Source organism: Aethalodelphis obliquidens, unplaced genomic scaffold, assembly GCF_003676395.1.
Source record: "Aethalodelphis obliquidens isolate GAN/ISIS:26980383/991018 unplaced genomic scaffold, ASM367639v1 scaffold17, whole genome shotgun sequence".
Taxonomy (NCBI): Eukaryota; Metazoa; Chordata; class Mammalia; order Artiodactyla; family Delphinidae; genus Aethalodelphis; species Aethalodelphis obliquidens.
In genome coordinates, this window is record NW_020837961.1 from 33,011,637 (window position 1) to 33,029,063 (window position 17,427).

The window sequence follows — 17,427 nt, forward strand, 5'->3', positions numbered from 1 at the left end:
TACTTGCCTGTGCATCTTGTAGTAAGATTGTTGGATCATCACCTTCTTGAAGGATTGGGAGTATGTTTTGATCTTCCTGTACCCTGTCCTTACATTCTTTCCTTCTGGGCACCAGGCACATAGTAGATGACCTATAAGTATTTGTGATCACTTTTTCATCAATTTTTAGTTATCAATTTAGTAGTGAAGAGAAAATATCTTTTTCAATAAGTAAATATCTTTAGGAAGGAAATTATTAAACGTACTTCTCTTTTGACAGTTTTTTGGGGGGTATTTTAAAATACTTTGAATTATTAAATTGTATCATTTGGGGAATGAATTTTTGGAAATGGAAAGTAAAGTTATTGGAGGAAAGGTTCGAAACTTTAATTTGTGGAAGGGAATTATAAGGAATATGTTAAGATGTTTTAGTTCCTAAAGGTTTACTTTTTAAGATTTATTTTTATGTAGGTGGAAAGATTCATTCAACTGTTTTTTCCACACACATTGTGAATATCATTTATGAATAGTTATGTAATAAAATAAAAGCATTTTAGGAAAATGTACATTTTTCATGTTTCTAAATTTTTTAGGTTTCTGCCTTTAAAGAAAAACACTTCTGTCTCCAGGGAGATTAGTTTGCATCATAATGGAGGTATTTTTGTCAGAAAAAGCAAGGCTTATACATTCTATTGTTCTTCAGTTTGTTTCAGTGACTATTCTGTATTGTAATAAAGTACATTCCCTAAGAATGTAATAGTTTCTTCAATATTCAGCATTAAATGAAGTTTAATCTTGTGTGTGTAGTTTTATGCCCACATGGGGGTTTCTGCAAGAGACAGTTTACTAAAACACAGTGTCCTGAAGTCGGAGTCACCTAAACCCACCCACTCTTTACCTTAAATATTTAAGCACATCAATATTCATTGATCTCTAAGGATGTTGATAAGGTTTCTACTGGTTCATCCCCACACTCTCACACTGCCCCCTTTCTTATTTGTAGGAGGTCCTGAGATTAGAGCCATTTGCACTAGGGATTGAAAAAATAATTACCCTGTGTAATTCCAACTTTGTGTTTATTAACAACTTTCCCTAATCAGGTCGGCAGTTGGGCTAAAGAGCACCAACAGCATGGGGTGTTGAATTTAAATACTAGTCCAGAATACAATAATTTAAAAATAGTATGGCCATTATTGGCATTTGGATAATCTTGGAATCTATACTTTGAAGAACCAAATTCTGGGATATGTGTAGAGCTAGAAAAGCCATTTCTGATTTTGTTACCTAGGCAAGCATGTGGCTACCACATGGCTTACCTTCTGGCCAGCAATACCACAACCCACCCACCTCCCTCACCACACAGAAACACACACACACACACACACACACACACACACACACACACATGCAGTGCTGAAATTTTCCTGAGAACAAAAGACTTCGTTGGTCATTCTTCCTAATAAACTCACCATAGTAGAGTAATTTGGACATACCACAAAAAACATCTCTTTGAATATATTTGAACAACTTAATGTTTAGATTGATTTCTAAAGGGCTGGGATTTTCTTTGTGTAACATCATTTCCTAGGTGTGCTCAATCATGATGAAATTGTGAAAGTTGCAATATATTTAAATTTAAGATTTTAATTTTTTGTATAAATAAAATTGGAGAAATACTGTATACTTTCCGTGGGGCCATCTGGTAACTTCACTAAGAAGAAGTAAATTGTTTCTAGTTGCTTTGAGCAAACCCATATGGTGCCAATTATTACTAACACCGGTCAGTGAGAGAGCTGACTTTCACTGCTGTGTTCTGAGATTCAGTCTGATCATCTGTTATTGCTATTCTAATTCTGTGCAGAGATATTTTCTTTCTTGTGTTTTTATTTAATACTTTCCAGAAAGTACCTAGAATCAATTGATATATTCTATTTTTCCATATAACTCACCAGTAATAATTTAGCCAAAACTAACAGGAAATTGACCTGGAAGTCTGATTTCTAATGAATACTGAAACCAAGCTCAGCACATTAAAGGAAGTAACTACGAAGGCACCCCATTGTGTTTAGGTATGCTGGGTCAAGCCAAAACAGAGGATTTTTCTATTTTTATGAGCTTTTGTCAAATTTAAAGTATACATTTTAAGACAAAAATTTTAAAGAATTTGTTAGTAGCAACGCTACTCTATAAATATTTATTTTTAAAATTATCCTCATGTAACTTAAAGAGGATTTTTTGAAGCAAATGGCCTAGACATGCCAATAGAAGTACCTATTCAATTTGCAAAAAAAAAAAAGTAATAAGTACCACAGGTATTTCTAGCTAATTATATATACACACACTATAGTAAGTGTATGTGTGTGTGTGTGTGTGTACATGCTGTATAACATACCCGTCCTATAATGACCGTTAATTGTGAAAGACTGCAGAGGTCATCTGGTTCATCACCGTACTTCACAACAGGCTGCCCTCTATCCCTCCGGAACGCGGTTAGCTCATGTGGTTTCTTACCTCTTGCTCATCCACCTTGTTTCTCTTTGCCGCAGTCACGGTCATGACGAGCCCTTGACAGTGTCCACCGAGCACCTGCGCTTCCACATGCTGACTCCTGTCACCCTGGCAGCGACTCTCTCACAAATTCCCCACCTCCTTCTCCTTTTCCCCCTTATTGAAACCAACCCTGACTTGATGTAGAATCTCCTCTCTTGCTTCCTATGTTCTCATGTTCATACTTCTTTCTTTTTTTATATATAAATTTATTTTATTTATTTATTTTTGGCCACATTGGGTCTTCGTTGCTGCGCGTGGGCTTTCTCTAGTTGCAGTGAGTGGGGGCTCCTCTTTGTTGCGGTATGTGGGCTTCTCATTGCGGTGGCTTCTCTTGTTGTGGAGCACAGGCTCTAGGCACGCGGGCTCAGAAGTGGTGGCTCTCGGACTCAGTAGCTGTGGCTCCCGGGCTCTAGAGAACAGGCTCAGTAGTTGTGGCACATGGGCTTAGTTGCCCCGTGGCATGTGGGATCTTCCAGTTCCAGGGCTCGAACCCGTGACTCCTGCATTGGCAGGGGGATTCTTAACCACTGCACCACCAGGGGAGCCCCATACTTACTTCTTATTCTGACATTTTTCTGAGCTATTTCTCTATTTGAGTCACCACTTTATCTTCTTGCCATTTTTCCCTCGTATCACATTTTTTTCAGTACATTCGCTTTTCCCCAAACCCTTTCCTGGGCAGTGAGCTTTCAGGGTGAGTGCTGGGTGCTGGCGAGCTTGCTTGTGTCACGTTGGGGGGCTGGGGAGGTTGGGTCGGGGGAGGCAGAGAAGTCTGAAGGGCTTGGTGAGCAGCGCTCACAGTGACAGGCACAGCTCTGGGGTGGAGGTGTGGGACCCGAGAGACCCCTCAGTTGGTCAGATTGCTTTCAGGTTAGCAATCTCCAGGGGAATAAAAGCCCTCTGAGTATTTAAAGTACACACCCTTCCTAGTGAAGACCTTAAGAGACTTGAGCTCGCATCAGTGTCACAGAATCGTCTAGGGGCTTGTTAAAACAGATTGCTGGCCCTGCCCATGCCCCTCCCCCATCCTGATTCTGTAGGTCTGGGGCAAGGATTGGAACATGCAATTCTAATAGCTTCCAGGCTATGCAGGGGCTGCCTGCCCACAGACCACTGCTTAAGTAGCACTACTTTGCAATGCTTTCCATTTTTCTGATCTCTAACTTAAATAATTCTGGATGCACTTTACAGCAAATCACCTGATCAGCAGGCAAACCCTGCTGAGTGACACTAACTCATTAGATTATTTTCTCATGGCTAAATAACATGAATTTCCTTGCTTTTTATAAAATCTATTCTATAAATCTTTCTTCACTCTATTGCTCTCTTCATTTTTTCTACCAGTTGTCTACATCATCCTCCAGTTGTAGAAATACAAACTGAATTTAATAATCTATATAGTATTGAAACCAGCAGGACCCTGTGGGGCTCCTGGGCATGGAAGCCTTTCCGTGTGCCCCGATTCTTGTTTGTAGGGAATAGACTCCTCCATGACCTTACCTGAGCTTCAAAGGGCAGGTTCAAACAGTTGCTAATCAGGGAAGGGTGGGGATGTAGAAACAAAGGAGGATCAGTCAAGAAACAATAGGGCAGCCTTGGGACAGGATCCTGGTTCTGCCTCAAGGGATACACATAACAGTATCTTTGAGCTCTTCTGCAGAATAAAACCCCCAACTAGTGGAAGATGTTAACTACTTGATAAAGCATTCTTCATTCCAGAGAGAAGGTCACAGTTTGATAACCTTGAGTCTCACAGAAACTCATCAGGAGACCACCTGAGGTCAGATTAAAGGAATGCAGGCCCTGCACACACCCTGATCCTTATCAGCAACCCCGCCCTTGAACCACTGCTATAAAACTCCTCACCAAACCCCTCCAGGTGGGGACATACAGTTTTGAGGGCATTAGCCCACTGTGTCCCCCTTTGCCTGGCAAAACAGTAAAGCTGTTCTTTTCTACTTCACCCAAAACTCTATCTCCAAAATACAATTTGGCACTGGTACACAGAGACCAAGTTTTCAGCATCATTGTTTAAATTGAAAAGAGACTTGTCTAATTCACACTTTAGTGTGTGATTAGCCTTTTTTGGGTTTCCATATATATTTATTAAATTAAATATATATATATATATATATTTAGCACCCACATATAATGTACTGTACAAAATGAACTAGGGACACACAAAAAATTAACATATGGACCCAGCATTCAAGTTACTTTGAAACTCTTTAGGAATTTAAAACAAAACAAACTCACAGAGAAATAGAACTTTTGGAACTGGAATGGCCCATTTAAACATTAAGCCTTGAGTAGCAATATGAAATTGAAACAGCAATCCAAGAGAAAATAATTGAGTCAATCATGCTGAACTGAAAAAGAATGACCCTGATAATAACTGTTCATTTGTGTATTTTACCCATACAAATGTATTTTCTATCACTTGATACATGCCACCTTTTTGTAATCATTTGCTGTGTAAGTCCTATCTACTCTACTACCACTTAAGACCCTCTAAGGTGGAGTTGACCTCACATCTCTTGGGTGTGACCCAAGAGATGTCGCTAACACCCACAAACTTGGGTGTTAGCAAACCCAAGTTTGTGTGCCTGATGCACGGTGAGGCCAAACAAATGGAAACATTGGCGTTTGGAGCAGAGAAAGGTTTACTGCAGGGCCGAGCAAGGAGAATGTGTTGCTTGTGCTCCAAAACACTGAACTCCAAGGTGGTTTTTGGGGAGAAGTTTTTAATAGGCAAACTTTGGGGTGAGGGCTGCAGGGTATGTGACTTTCTTCTGATTGGTTGGTGTGAACACAGGACAGTGCTCCCGGAATCTTGTGCTCAGCCTGAAGTCACCATCCTCTACCTGGGTGGGGGCCTTAGCCTCTGCCGAAGAACTGGAATATATTGTTATGTATATTCCTTGTGGAGGAACCAGGACCCTGCCCCAGGGCTGCACTGTTGTTTCTCAGCTGCTCTTCCTTTGTCTTTGCATCCCCTCGCTTCCCTGATTAGCAACTGTTTGAACCTGCCCTTTAGAATTCAGGGAAGGTCAAGGAGGCTGAATGAAACCTATTTCCTACAAATGGGAAATGGGAACGTGGAAAGGATTGGTACCCAGAGGCCCCAGAGGGTCCTCCTCCATTTCAATAGTAGCAGCACTTCATACAGCATCAGTATGTGTTCCCAACTTACTACTGATTAGGTAAATGGAAGTGAATACACAAGACATAAGCTGGTTGACAAATAAAATGGTCTCTGAATCACAGTTTTTTTAAAGCTTAACGGGTAATTTTATATTGACCGTATTAAAGATCCTTGCAGGAAGTAGCATGTAAACCCCAGCACAATGTCCTGCATGTAGAAGGACCTCATAAACACATATTGACAGGTATCAATTATTTAGTGAAAGTCTATCTGATCTACTCAGGGTTTTTTCAGTGCTTATTAATTCACTTATTCCTCCTCACAACCTTCTTATGATACTGGGTGGGAAGTACAGTGATGAAACAATTTACCAAAGATCACAGTAGTTGAGCCAGGATTCAAACCCAGGCAGTCTAGTTCCCCAGTCTGTGCTCCTGACCCCTGTGCTCCAACCCCTTACCTCACCAGAGGAGTGCCCCCATAGTCTCCCTTCTGCAGCCAGGCGACAGACATTCTCCTTTGCAGTATTTCTTTTTGCAGAGTTGGACATTGATTCTTCCAAGGTAACAGGATGTGCGATACATGTGGGTTTGAGGCTTTGCCTTGATCTAGCACTGATATGTTTAAAGTGATCCAAAATTTAATAATGTGGGTATCATGAGCTTAGTTTGGTGCTAGTTTGAACAAGATTCTGGAATTTATGTTTTTCAAGTCTCTGGTAAAATATTTTTACAGTTTTAAAATATTAAGGTTAGTATCTTGATTCTTAGTTATCTGAAGTATGATTATTTGTTTTTGCAGATAAATTGTTGATCTCATTCACAGTTTCCCTCTCTGTAACCAGGTGTACCTCTCTTGCATTAGTTGGACATTGATGCTTATAAAGCATGATGGCTTGTGTGGCACATGTGGATTTGGGGCTTTGCCCTGATCTAGCACTGATGTGCTTAAAGTGATTCAGCTTTGTATAATATGAATCAATTTTGGCCAACATTTCAACCTTCTTTGAGCTCGTAAAGGACCTTATGTTATTCTCTTGTCACACGCTGCCCTGGATTGTTATGGAAGACTAGGATATATCCTGCATAGAAATATTTGTCCAGTAAATCAAGAAATGAATGAAAAAAGTCTGGGGAGAATTCTGTATCACATGAAATTCACTAGCAGACTTTTTTGAGAATATAATTTTAGTAATTATAGAAGTATGATTAATAACAGTTCTCATATAATTTTCAATCTCCTCATTAAGCCCACATTCCACCTGGTGTGTGTACATATATATTTTCCCCATGCTGTAAGTGCAGTGAACACTGGACAGAAGATACAATGTTACTTTGTCTTGTGGTCATTAATAAATCTTCCCTGGAACACTCTCATGAACTGTCTCTTGAGATATTCTGACTTCAGCATATACTTCATGGTACCTGGTTTAGTCCATGATCAAAAGCTTGAAGGCAAAAATTTCAGAGGAAAAATAATTCATCCTGATACCAGCCTCATGATTAACACAAGATATGCTTTATGTGTAGACTTCTTTTTTTCTACCACCCACTTTTTGTCCTGGTAAACAGTTTTCAATTCTAAGGCTGATAGCAGTATGCTAGTGCTGGTGCTGAAACTGTAGTAAAGAAACTGGAAGGAATTTTGTATATGTTAAAATGCAAGTTTTACCATGGGCTAAGCCTTCTTCAAACTAATTGTCAATGAAACAGTGGGAAAAAATCAATTTAGGATTGATGGAAGCCCGTTGCTGATATGAAGGCCACCATTACCATTGCTGAGACTTGGGAAGACTAACGAATAACTGTAGGGCAGTAGCTGGAAGAAACTTATCACTTGACTCTCATCAGGGCTTTAGGCAGAGGGATTGCTAAACACAGTACTGGACATTCATGTCCATAAGGACCATAGCATCCTTATCCTGTAAATGCCTCCTTGATTACAGCTGCCATTGTTGAGGGCATGCTCTGTACTCTTATTCATGATGCTCGAGTGTACTTAAAATGCAGTCTGACTCTAGAAGGACCTCTGCAGGATTAGATTGGAGGTATCAGGATAAACTCATGGTTTTTAATATATAAAGAGAAAGGAAATCGATGTGTAGAGTACAACATATGTGTGCATGTACCTATGTACGTGTGTGTATATACATATATTGTGTATACATGTATGTGTATGTATATACAGCTATTTCCTTTTTCTGTGGGCCAAGAGAGTCTAGAAGCAGTGACACTCCAGTAGCAATGAACATACCAAGTGTCCAAATTTTTATTTCTAAATATTATTCTACCCAGAAGTAGAACAAGGGCTGTGAGAAATGATGATTGTAGGACTGGGATGGGGAAGAAAAAGATGAGCTTGGAACATCTTGTGGTGGCAGAAAGTAGAGAAATGCTCAAAGAATGACAGAGACAAAGCAAAAGAAGACCCGGGCCATTATGAAGGAGCTCCCACAAGACAAACTTGCAATAATTTGACCATCAAAATAAATTAAATGTTTATGGATTGTAATCCATTGAATAAAATAAAAATACAATGAAGTTGAAAACAACATTAGTATGTAGGGGAGAATGGAAAGCTTTTCCTTATGATAGAAATCTAACTCCTTACTGTAGAAAGAATGATGAAAATAGTAATATTACTATTCGACAATATTTTGGGTTCCTGGACCCAATTTCAACTTGGGAGGGTGTTCCCACACCACCACCAATTCTCTGGACAACTGAGTGTCCTACAGTTTGACTTAGTTCCAACACTATCCCCCCCACCCCTTCAGACTCCAGTCACAAGTCCAGATTTTCACCTGTGCTTCTGACCAACTGGCTATAAATCAAAGGTTCCCACAACCCCCTCACTGAGTTCAATTAATTTGTTACAGCAGCTCACAGAACTCAGGAAACCCATTTACTCACTAGATTACTGATTTGTTATAAAAGGATCCAACTTGGGAACAGCCAGATGGGAGAGATACATAGGGGAAGGGTCACAGAGCTTCCCTGCCCTTTCCAGGTGTCCATTCTCCTCACATCTCCATGTGTTCACCAACCTGGAAGCTCTCTTGAACCCTGTCCTTTTGAGTTTTTAAGGAGGCTTCATTACATAGGCATGTTGATTAAATCATTGGCCATTTGGCAGTTGATTCCATGTCCAACCAACCCCTCTCCAATTCCTGAAGGTCAGGGAGATGGGACTGAAAGTTTCAACTCTCTAATCATGTGGTTATTTCCTTTAGTGAACAACCCCCATCCTTAGGTGATCTAGGAACATTCCAAAAGCCACTTTATTAACATAACAAAAGACACCTTGATCCCTCTCAGCACTTCTTAAGAAATTCCAAGTGTTTTAGAAGCTTTGTGCCTGAAATGGGGAGGAAGACCAAATATATATTTCTTACTGAAACAGAGCAGGATCCTGTAGGGCTCTCCCAGGTACAAATCCTTTCTGTGTCTTCTGTTTCTTGCTTGTAGGAAATAGGCTTCATTCAACCTCCTTGACCTTCCCTGAGTTCCAAAGGGCAGATTCAAACAGTTGCTTATCAGGGAAGGGAGGGGATGCAGAAACAAAGGAGGAGAGTCAGGAAACAATAGTGCAGCCTTGGGGCAGGGTCCTGGTTCCTCCTCAAGGAATATACATAACAAAATCTTTGAGTTCTTCTGTAGGAACTAAGGCCCCCATCCAGATGGAGGATGGTAACTTCAGGCTGGGCACAAGATTCCTGAAGCACTGTCCTGTTACCACCAACCAATCAAAGAAAGTCTGCACACAGTGGAAGATAACAACTCTGATCCCTTCCCCAAAGGATTCTCCCTTTAAAAACTTTCACGTTCAAGTAGAATCTTTGGAGTTGGTGGACATGCGTCCACCTTCTCCCCAGCTTGCTGGCTTCCTGAATAAAGTAACTTTTCCTTCCCAACTGACACTCATCTCTCAAGTGGCAAGGAGCCAAACCTGAGTTGGATAACATTATAAATCACAATATCACAGGCAAACACCTTAGTGATAACTGATTCAGGCAAGAATCATCAGTGGATGCAAAAACTATGAAAGAAAGTTGGATATTATTACCAGGATATATACATAGTCTCAAACTATCCCCCTATAAGATACATGTTAATTATAAAAGGAAAATAGTTACTTACAATGGATAAACCAGGCAGACATCCTTTAACCATTTGATCAAAGTTATCATCACTAGTGTCAGTGCCTTGCAGTCTAAGACTGCCAGGAACACTCCTGTAATTGAACAAGCAGTGAGGGCAAATGCACGCGTGGGAAACCCTGAGGGTGTGAATAAGGACTCAGGATGTGGGCTTGTTAAGTCAACCCTTGGGAGAAGGGTTAAGAAAGTGCCTGGGGATTGGAAGCTGTCAGGAAGCGGGGTTAATTCTGTCTTGGGTATCTCATTAAATCTTATACAGGAGGAAGGAAGACTAGACTGAAACTAGAGCTATAATTGATAAAGAAATCACAGGTGCACATATCAGCTAGGATAGAGGGATGTTTGGCCATTTGTATAATGATGACAATATTATTATTTTGTCTGTGTGCAGGCATGATAATGGAAGGGTCTTGTCACAATGTCACAGAGTGGCCTTGGCTAATATTGACATTTCAGGAAATAGTTTATGTGCGATAGAACACCAAGGCCCAGCTATGAGTGCCAGCCCAGCTCCTAGCAACACCAAGGCCTAGCTGGTGGCATCCTCAGATCCCAGATGTCAGGCACTTCTTTTTTCATTCTCACTAATAATGGGACAGATCAATGTCACATGCATACTGATATGAGAAGGGAAACATCATCGCTCTTGTGCATTCCTGCCATAAATGCAGAACCTGAATCTAATCATGAGGAAACATCAAATACAGTTTGGTGGATATAGCAGGCCTGTATTCCTTAGAAATGTTAGTGTCGAGAAGGAAAGAGACTGAGGAACTGTTCTAGATTAAAGAAGACAACCAAACATGAGTTGACTGCAATGTATGATTTAGAACTTTATTTCACTGTAACAGACTTTACTGGGGCAATTGGCAAATTCTGAATAAATCTGTAGTTTAGATAATTGTAGCAACGTTAATTTTCTGATTTTGATAATTATACTGTGATATATATAAGAGAATGTCTTTACTTTTAGGAAACACATTGAAGGATTTGGGGGTAAAGGGGCATCATATTTACAGCTTATTCTCAAACAATTCAGAAAAAAATAGTACATATTTGTTTATGAATGTGTGTGTGTATGTGTGTGTGTGCACAGAAAGAAAGAAAAAGAAAGGATAAAGCAAGATTCGGAAAATCTGGGTGAAAAATATAGGGAATTCATATTTTTGCAACTGTTCTAGAAGTTTGTAATTAGGTAAAAGTTAAAAGAAAAAAATGCTTTTCTCTTCCCATTTACCAAGTGCTTTTCTTTTTTGAATGAAAATATCCTGGGTGAATAGCCTCATTGCATTCTTGAGTAAAATATCTGTTTACATTCATATTTACATTTAAGTCTCCAACCTTAATTTTTCACGGCTATCCAAAGGCTGACTTGTAGGGTTTCCTTGGGAGGTGGATAATTCCTTCAGCAGTTCTTGTATTTGGTAAAATTTGTTATAATTCATCTTTTCTTTTTTTAACTCCATAGATATGAATTGCCAGGAACATATGCATTAAACTTTGTTTTGAAAAATCGCCTTGGTGGTGGAGGCACTGCCTCACTGAGAACTGACTCACAGGTAAGCATCTAAACAGTGAGCGCTTTCTCTTTTGCGTATTTTCCCATGTGTTGTTGACACCAGCCTGTATCAACAACATTCTATGAAACATATACACTAATACGACAGAGCTCTCAGTTCAGAATGAGGAATAAAACAGGAGTGAAGTTTTTTTAGATAACTTCTTAGTGAAACCTAATTGTTTTCATTTTAGTGAGTGTCACTTTAGGGGATTTGAAGACCATATAACAAGAGAAAAAACTTAGCATATCTCGACGTTTAAGAAAATAGTTAATATATGACTTAATCTTGAAACTGAAGAGTATTTAGTATTCTATAGGTTAAGAAGAGCCATTATTTGAGGTAAAGAAAATTGTTATCTTATAACCATGGTGCAGAATAAGCTGATGCCAGATACTATGGCTTTGGGTTCAAATATGCCTGGGTCATCCCAGGAAGGAACAAAAGTCTGTAACTTTAACTCAGTCCAGTGTATCACTTAGCCTTAAATTTTGCCATTATTTTGAAACTTTGCTATGGATAGATCTTCTTACTTATTATTGACAACTGGTGGTGGCTGTGTAATTTTTAATAAATGTATTGTTACAATACCTTTTTAGTGGGCGTATCTCTTAGGTTCTCACATATGTGTGTGGGAGTTCCTTACCATTTGGACTCCACTGTCAACCTCACCTGGCCCCATGACCTCTCAGCAATGATCCAAGGTTTGGAAGAATTGTAAGGAAGAAAAACAAGCTTCAATGATTCCCAAGGTGTGAGGACTCCCTGCCTCAGAATCACCTGGGGTGCTTGTTAGAATGAAGATTCCTAGCTCCACACCAGACCTACTCACTTGGAAGCTCTTGATGTGGGGCTCAGGAACCTGCTTTGTAAATAGCTCCTAAAGTGATTCTGAGGCATCGAAAATAGGAAAAATATTCTCAGTAGAACTGTCCTGAAACGAAATTTTCAAAATTGAATGATCTTTATCCTCCTCTGTATCTCTTTTATATTTCTTTCCACATCATGTACTTAATCAATATCTCAAATTAAAATATGTAAGAAGTCATAGAAATAATTTTACTCAATCCAAACTTTAAAAGGCCAGAACTACATAAATTATCCTCAGTTCAGCTTCTCTGTAGTTCTACTGTCATACTTTTTTCATTAGTGCTTAACCTAGAATTCATCTACCAAGTAATATATTTTATTTGTAACTGTGTTCCCTTAGTATGTGTTTTTAAAATTTCTTAATTGTCATTTTATCAAATAAAATCTTTTTTATCCAAATCATTTAAATAGAGGTCACTTTTTAAAAATGTGTGACATGAAAATTAATAACTATAATAGAATCCTCTGAACATTCAGTACATTTCTGTTTGTTTTGTTCAACAGGGCAAAGCACTTGGACAAATGGTACTGGACTTTCAGATAAAATGTGTTCCTGATTTAAAGTCATTAGTAGATGGATAAAGAGTTTTGGCATTGGGAAACTTATTGTTTCTTAGTACAAGTGAAAAATTGAATCCAAGGTAAAAGGATATAGAAAATACTCATTATAAGTAAACACCCACTTGAGTGGATTGAATACCAGCATTAATAATGTGGTCACTGGAAAGCAGAAGAGAGTAGGTGATTTTTAACACAGAACTATAAACAATAAAGATTTAACATATGAGACAGACAAGAAGACTGATAGATATATTCTCTAGGCATTTGATAAAGGTGTTCTTTTATTCTGTAAAGCATACACTTTAAAACCTTAATAAACTGTGATTTGTTTAATAATATATTCACTTTTAGCGTATCTCTCTCTGATACCCAAATCCAAGCTCGGCTAATCTTGTGATTTGTTTAAAGAGTATCTTCCTCTTCCTTGTTGTTTAAACATCTTATTACCTATTCTAAATAATCTTCATGCATAAGTGTACAGATTAAGTTCAGGTTCAAAGAAGCAGTCTATCAATTACTTATACAATTTTAACACATTCGTAGTATCCTCACACTGATTTTGAGAAAATAGAAAATATTTGAATACTTTATCCTTCTCAGTAGGAAAGAGTTTGATGAAAGTTAATAGTATAGTGACCTAATACTTTGAACTCAAATTAAGTTCAAGGTTGGCCATAAAATTATTTTTGCATTTTAGTCCAGGGGACAAAACACTTTTAACTTAACTATAAATATTTTCTGTTTTGTAGTAAATAGTTTGGTGATAATTTTGAAACGATTTGACATAATAAAAATGTGTGTAAGAATTTTAATGAATTATCCTGATGATTCTGATTTTCCTTAGTGTCCATCATGACTAGGATTCCCTCATCAGCACCCCACCACACCTCTAATTTAATACTAGAGATTGACATCACTAAGGAAGAGCTTAGTGTTACTTGACAAATTGGGAGAAAAAAGATCAAGTTCCTGGGAACATGCTTGTAAAATTTACTGTAAACAAATGCTCTGAATAGGAATGGAACTCAGAACTCTCTCATTTTTCATTAAGATCTGTGCCATAAGCAAGTGGCCTGCTGTCACTGTGTCAGCTTATTATACACCCATCAACTGGAATGAGTTCCCTTGTTGCATCAAATCTTGAGGCATCTATGCAGACTTTGCCAGCGGGTTGGGTTTGGCAGTTTTCTTCTTCAGAGTCTACAGCACAAACTAGAGTGAGTGGGTGAGGGCAATGTCGTCTTTTTGCTTCCACTTCCAGATGTTTCCAAATCTCCGTTTCTTATCTTCTTCCTGCTCTCCTGACTCAGGGGAATAGCAATCCTTACTCATCACCAGCTCTAAGTCTCCTCCTACCTGGAGCTTTGGTCCCACAGAGTCCCACTTTCTCTGGGACTGACTTCCATCAGCTATACATTTTTCCTTTCCCCGATTTCCCTTCCTTTTATGTACAGATATCCTCATGTGTTCCCCCTTAAAACAAACAGAAAGAAACAAACAACAAGAAACCTTCCATTTGATCCTTTTTTCCTTTTCTTCACTGCAGAATTTTTGGAAATAATCATCTCCGTTTTTCGCCTGGCCCTCCCCCTTGCCTAACCCTACTGCCTCCACCCGCAGCTGTCTGGCCCCCTTCCCAGCACTAGGGCCTTCCTTATTGCCTCATCCAAGGGCCCCTTGACCCCCTTGCTAGCTTGTCTGCCCTGGACACTTCTGAGCCCGCCCTCCTCCGCGCCTTTCTTCAGCCTCTCCTCCTGCTTCAGGCACCTTGGCGATGCCTCAGTGCCCCTTCCCTTTCTGCAGAGCTCTGTCCTGGCCGCCCCTCCTCCATGCTGAGTGCCTCCCCTGGCAGCTCCCCCTCCTCCAAAGACTTCACCTGCTACCCGCATGCTTCCGACTCCCATAGCTCTTTCTCTTGGCTAGATTCTTCTCCATAGATCTTGCTTCACCATTTATCTGCCTATGAACGTCCCCACTTGAAAAGCTGTAGACTCTGGAAACAACAGACCCCAAGCTGAACTCATTTTCTTCCTCCCACAAACCTATTCCTGCTTCTCCCTTCTTCCTCTCCGTGAAGGGTTTCACTCTTGTCTACTTGTTCCAGCAAGAAACTTCAGAGTCCCCCCGGGTCCCCGTATTCCTCTGAGCACTCTGGCCACCAGCACTACCTCATGGTCACCAAACCTTGTCAGTCTATCTCCACAAATACCTTTCAGCTTTTCCCCTGCCCCTCCATCTCCTTCCCCTTATTCTAGCTCTCTTCCCTGGACTGCTAAATGGCCTTCTGATTCCAGCTTCTCTCCCTTCTCTCTCCAACCCAGACCTTCTCTTTCCCCTTTTTGAAAGCCTCTCACAGCTCCCTACTGCCTGCAGAATAAAGTCTGAGCTCCTGGCGTGGTCTAGGGGGCCTCCACGGCCCCCTCAAACCTCCTGGGTAGGGCTCTAGCCTCTGCTCTTAGAGAAGCATACACCTTACATTCTGGTTGAGCTGCATTATTGCTCTTGGTAAAACCTACCAGACACTTTTAAAACATCTTGCCTTTATTCATGTTTCCTTAGCCTGCCTGGCCGTTTGGCATTAACTTACCTCTACTGTGTGTGCCTAACAAACTCCTCACGGTACAACTTCGGCGTTATCCCAGCTCCCACTTTCCCTGCCCCAGTTAGAATGAATTGCTCCTTCATCCATTTCCCAGAACCTGTAGTACATGCTTCCGTTTCAGCACATCACACTGAATTATGTAAGTTTATTTAGGCCTGTCTCCTCCTGGCCAGGTTCTATGTTCCATTAGGAAAGAGACTGCACCTCATTCACTGTTGTATTTCTGAGCCCACATAGAACCTGAGATGAAATATTCCACAAATCCTTATGGAGGTAGGTTAGAGATTAGAATTCTCCCATCCCCATTCACAGAATTTCTTACTACCGTGTGGATCTTTGCCGCCTCTTGCAAATGTACATGAGAGCTATGGATAATCCGCAGATTGCTAAATGTGTTCCAGAATGAAATCTATTATGTAGCCATCATTTCTTGAATAAGAACTAGGTATTGTTCTTAAATTAATAATATATGCATGTTCATTCTTTAATCCTTACAACAACCTTGGGAGGTAGGCATCATATTTATCATCATACTCATTTTAAAGAGCAGGTAACTGAGACCAGAGCGGTTAAGTAAATTACCCAAGGTCACAGAGCTAAGTAAAAGAGTCAGGATTTGAACTCAGGCAACTTGGCTACAGAGTAGACATTCTTAACAACTGCCCCATACCGTTTCTACTTGTAGTGTGCTGACTCAGCCTACCCCTTGGTTTTTACTTATTTGGGAGGAACAAATGTATGTGACTTCAGGAATACACAGATATTATGACTCAGCACATTTCATCTAATCTATTTGGGAATATTTTACTTATATAAATAATTTTTTGATATATAACCTGCAATTTTAAAATAGTTAAATAAAATGTAAATTATGCTACTATTTTATTAGCATTATGACTTGCTTTATAAATTTGACATTTGGCTAGCGGGAAAATACTAAAATGTACTACTTTTGTGTTTCTCAAAGAAGTGTGGAAGTTTAGAATCAAAGGGACTTTTAAGGTCACTCAAAAAGATGACCCTTTACCCAAGGCAATACAATCTTAAACACAGGAATAATTTTGAAATACTAGCCAATGGATTTAAGATTCTTAACTAATTCAAATATGAGTAACTTATAATTAAAATTTTAAATACACTGGTTAAGATAAAATTGTAAGTAGGAGTTTTTATTGAATGCCCACCATGAACTTGGAAGATTTATGACTACTGTTTTAATCAAGGATGATACATTTCTAGATAATATTGCTGAAATGAATTTTATTTATTTATTTATTTATTTATTTATTTTTGGCTGTGTTGGGTCTTTGTTGCTGCGCGCGGGCTTTCTCTAGTTGCGGCGAGCGGCGACTACTCTTTGTTGCAATGCGTGGGTTTCTCATTGCGGTGGCTTCTCTCGTGGAGCACAGGCTCTAGGCGCATGTGCTCAGTAGTTGTGGTTCACTGGCTCTAGAGCACAGGCTCAGTAGTTGTGGCACATGGGCTTTGTTGCTCTGCGGCATGTGGGATCTTCCCGGACCAGGGAACGAGATCACGTGTCCTCTGCATTGGCAGGCGGATTCTCAACCACTGCGCCACCAGGGAAGCCCCTGAAATGAGTTTTAAAAAGTCACATTTTTGGTCAAGTACATTTATTAAAATAGCTCCTTGGCAATACATCTTTTTTACAATATCAATAATCACTCTTTCTGTAGTTATTCTTCCTTAATTTGTAATTCTGAAAAAGAATAAACCTCTGCTAGATATTCTACATTGGAGGCCTCACTTTATTATTTTTTGAAAGGACAAAAATCAGAAATTGTTACTTGAAAAGCAAATGGTATAGCCATAAAAGACATATAAGAAAATCTGCTCCCTTTCAACAAAAGGAAACACAAATGCAGGAGGAACCATAGTCTGAGGACACAGAGTTTAGATTTGTCATCTTATACTTGACTTGGTGGTGAGGTGTGCAGGACTGTCTAGAGCTATTGCTACATTGAATTCCAGAAAGTTCAGGAGA

At 39.6% G+C, this 17,427-nt stretch overlaps 1 protein-coding gene across 8 annotated transcripts in view; it reads left to right on the top strand.

Moving 5' to 3' along the window:
* The window catches only part of LRAT (lecithin retinol acyltransferase), a 42,047-nt gene that overhangs the window by 10,830 nt on the left and 13,790 nt on the right, over window positions 1-17,427 (top strand). For 4 of the 8 annotated variants that reach the window (XM_027117251.1, XM_027117244.1, XM_027117246.1 and 1 more), the window contains 2 exons: window positions 11,302-11,392; window positions 12,767-12,903. The gene's annotated coding sequence lies outside the window, so the exon portion shown is untranslated. Of the gene's footprint in view, window positions 1-11,301; window positions 11,393-12,766; window positions 13,162-17,427 lie in introns of those variants that run through there. The other 4 variants (XM_027117247.1, XM_027117248.1, XM_027117250.1 and 1 more) reach the window with 2 other exon arrangements.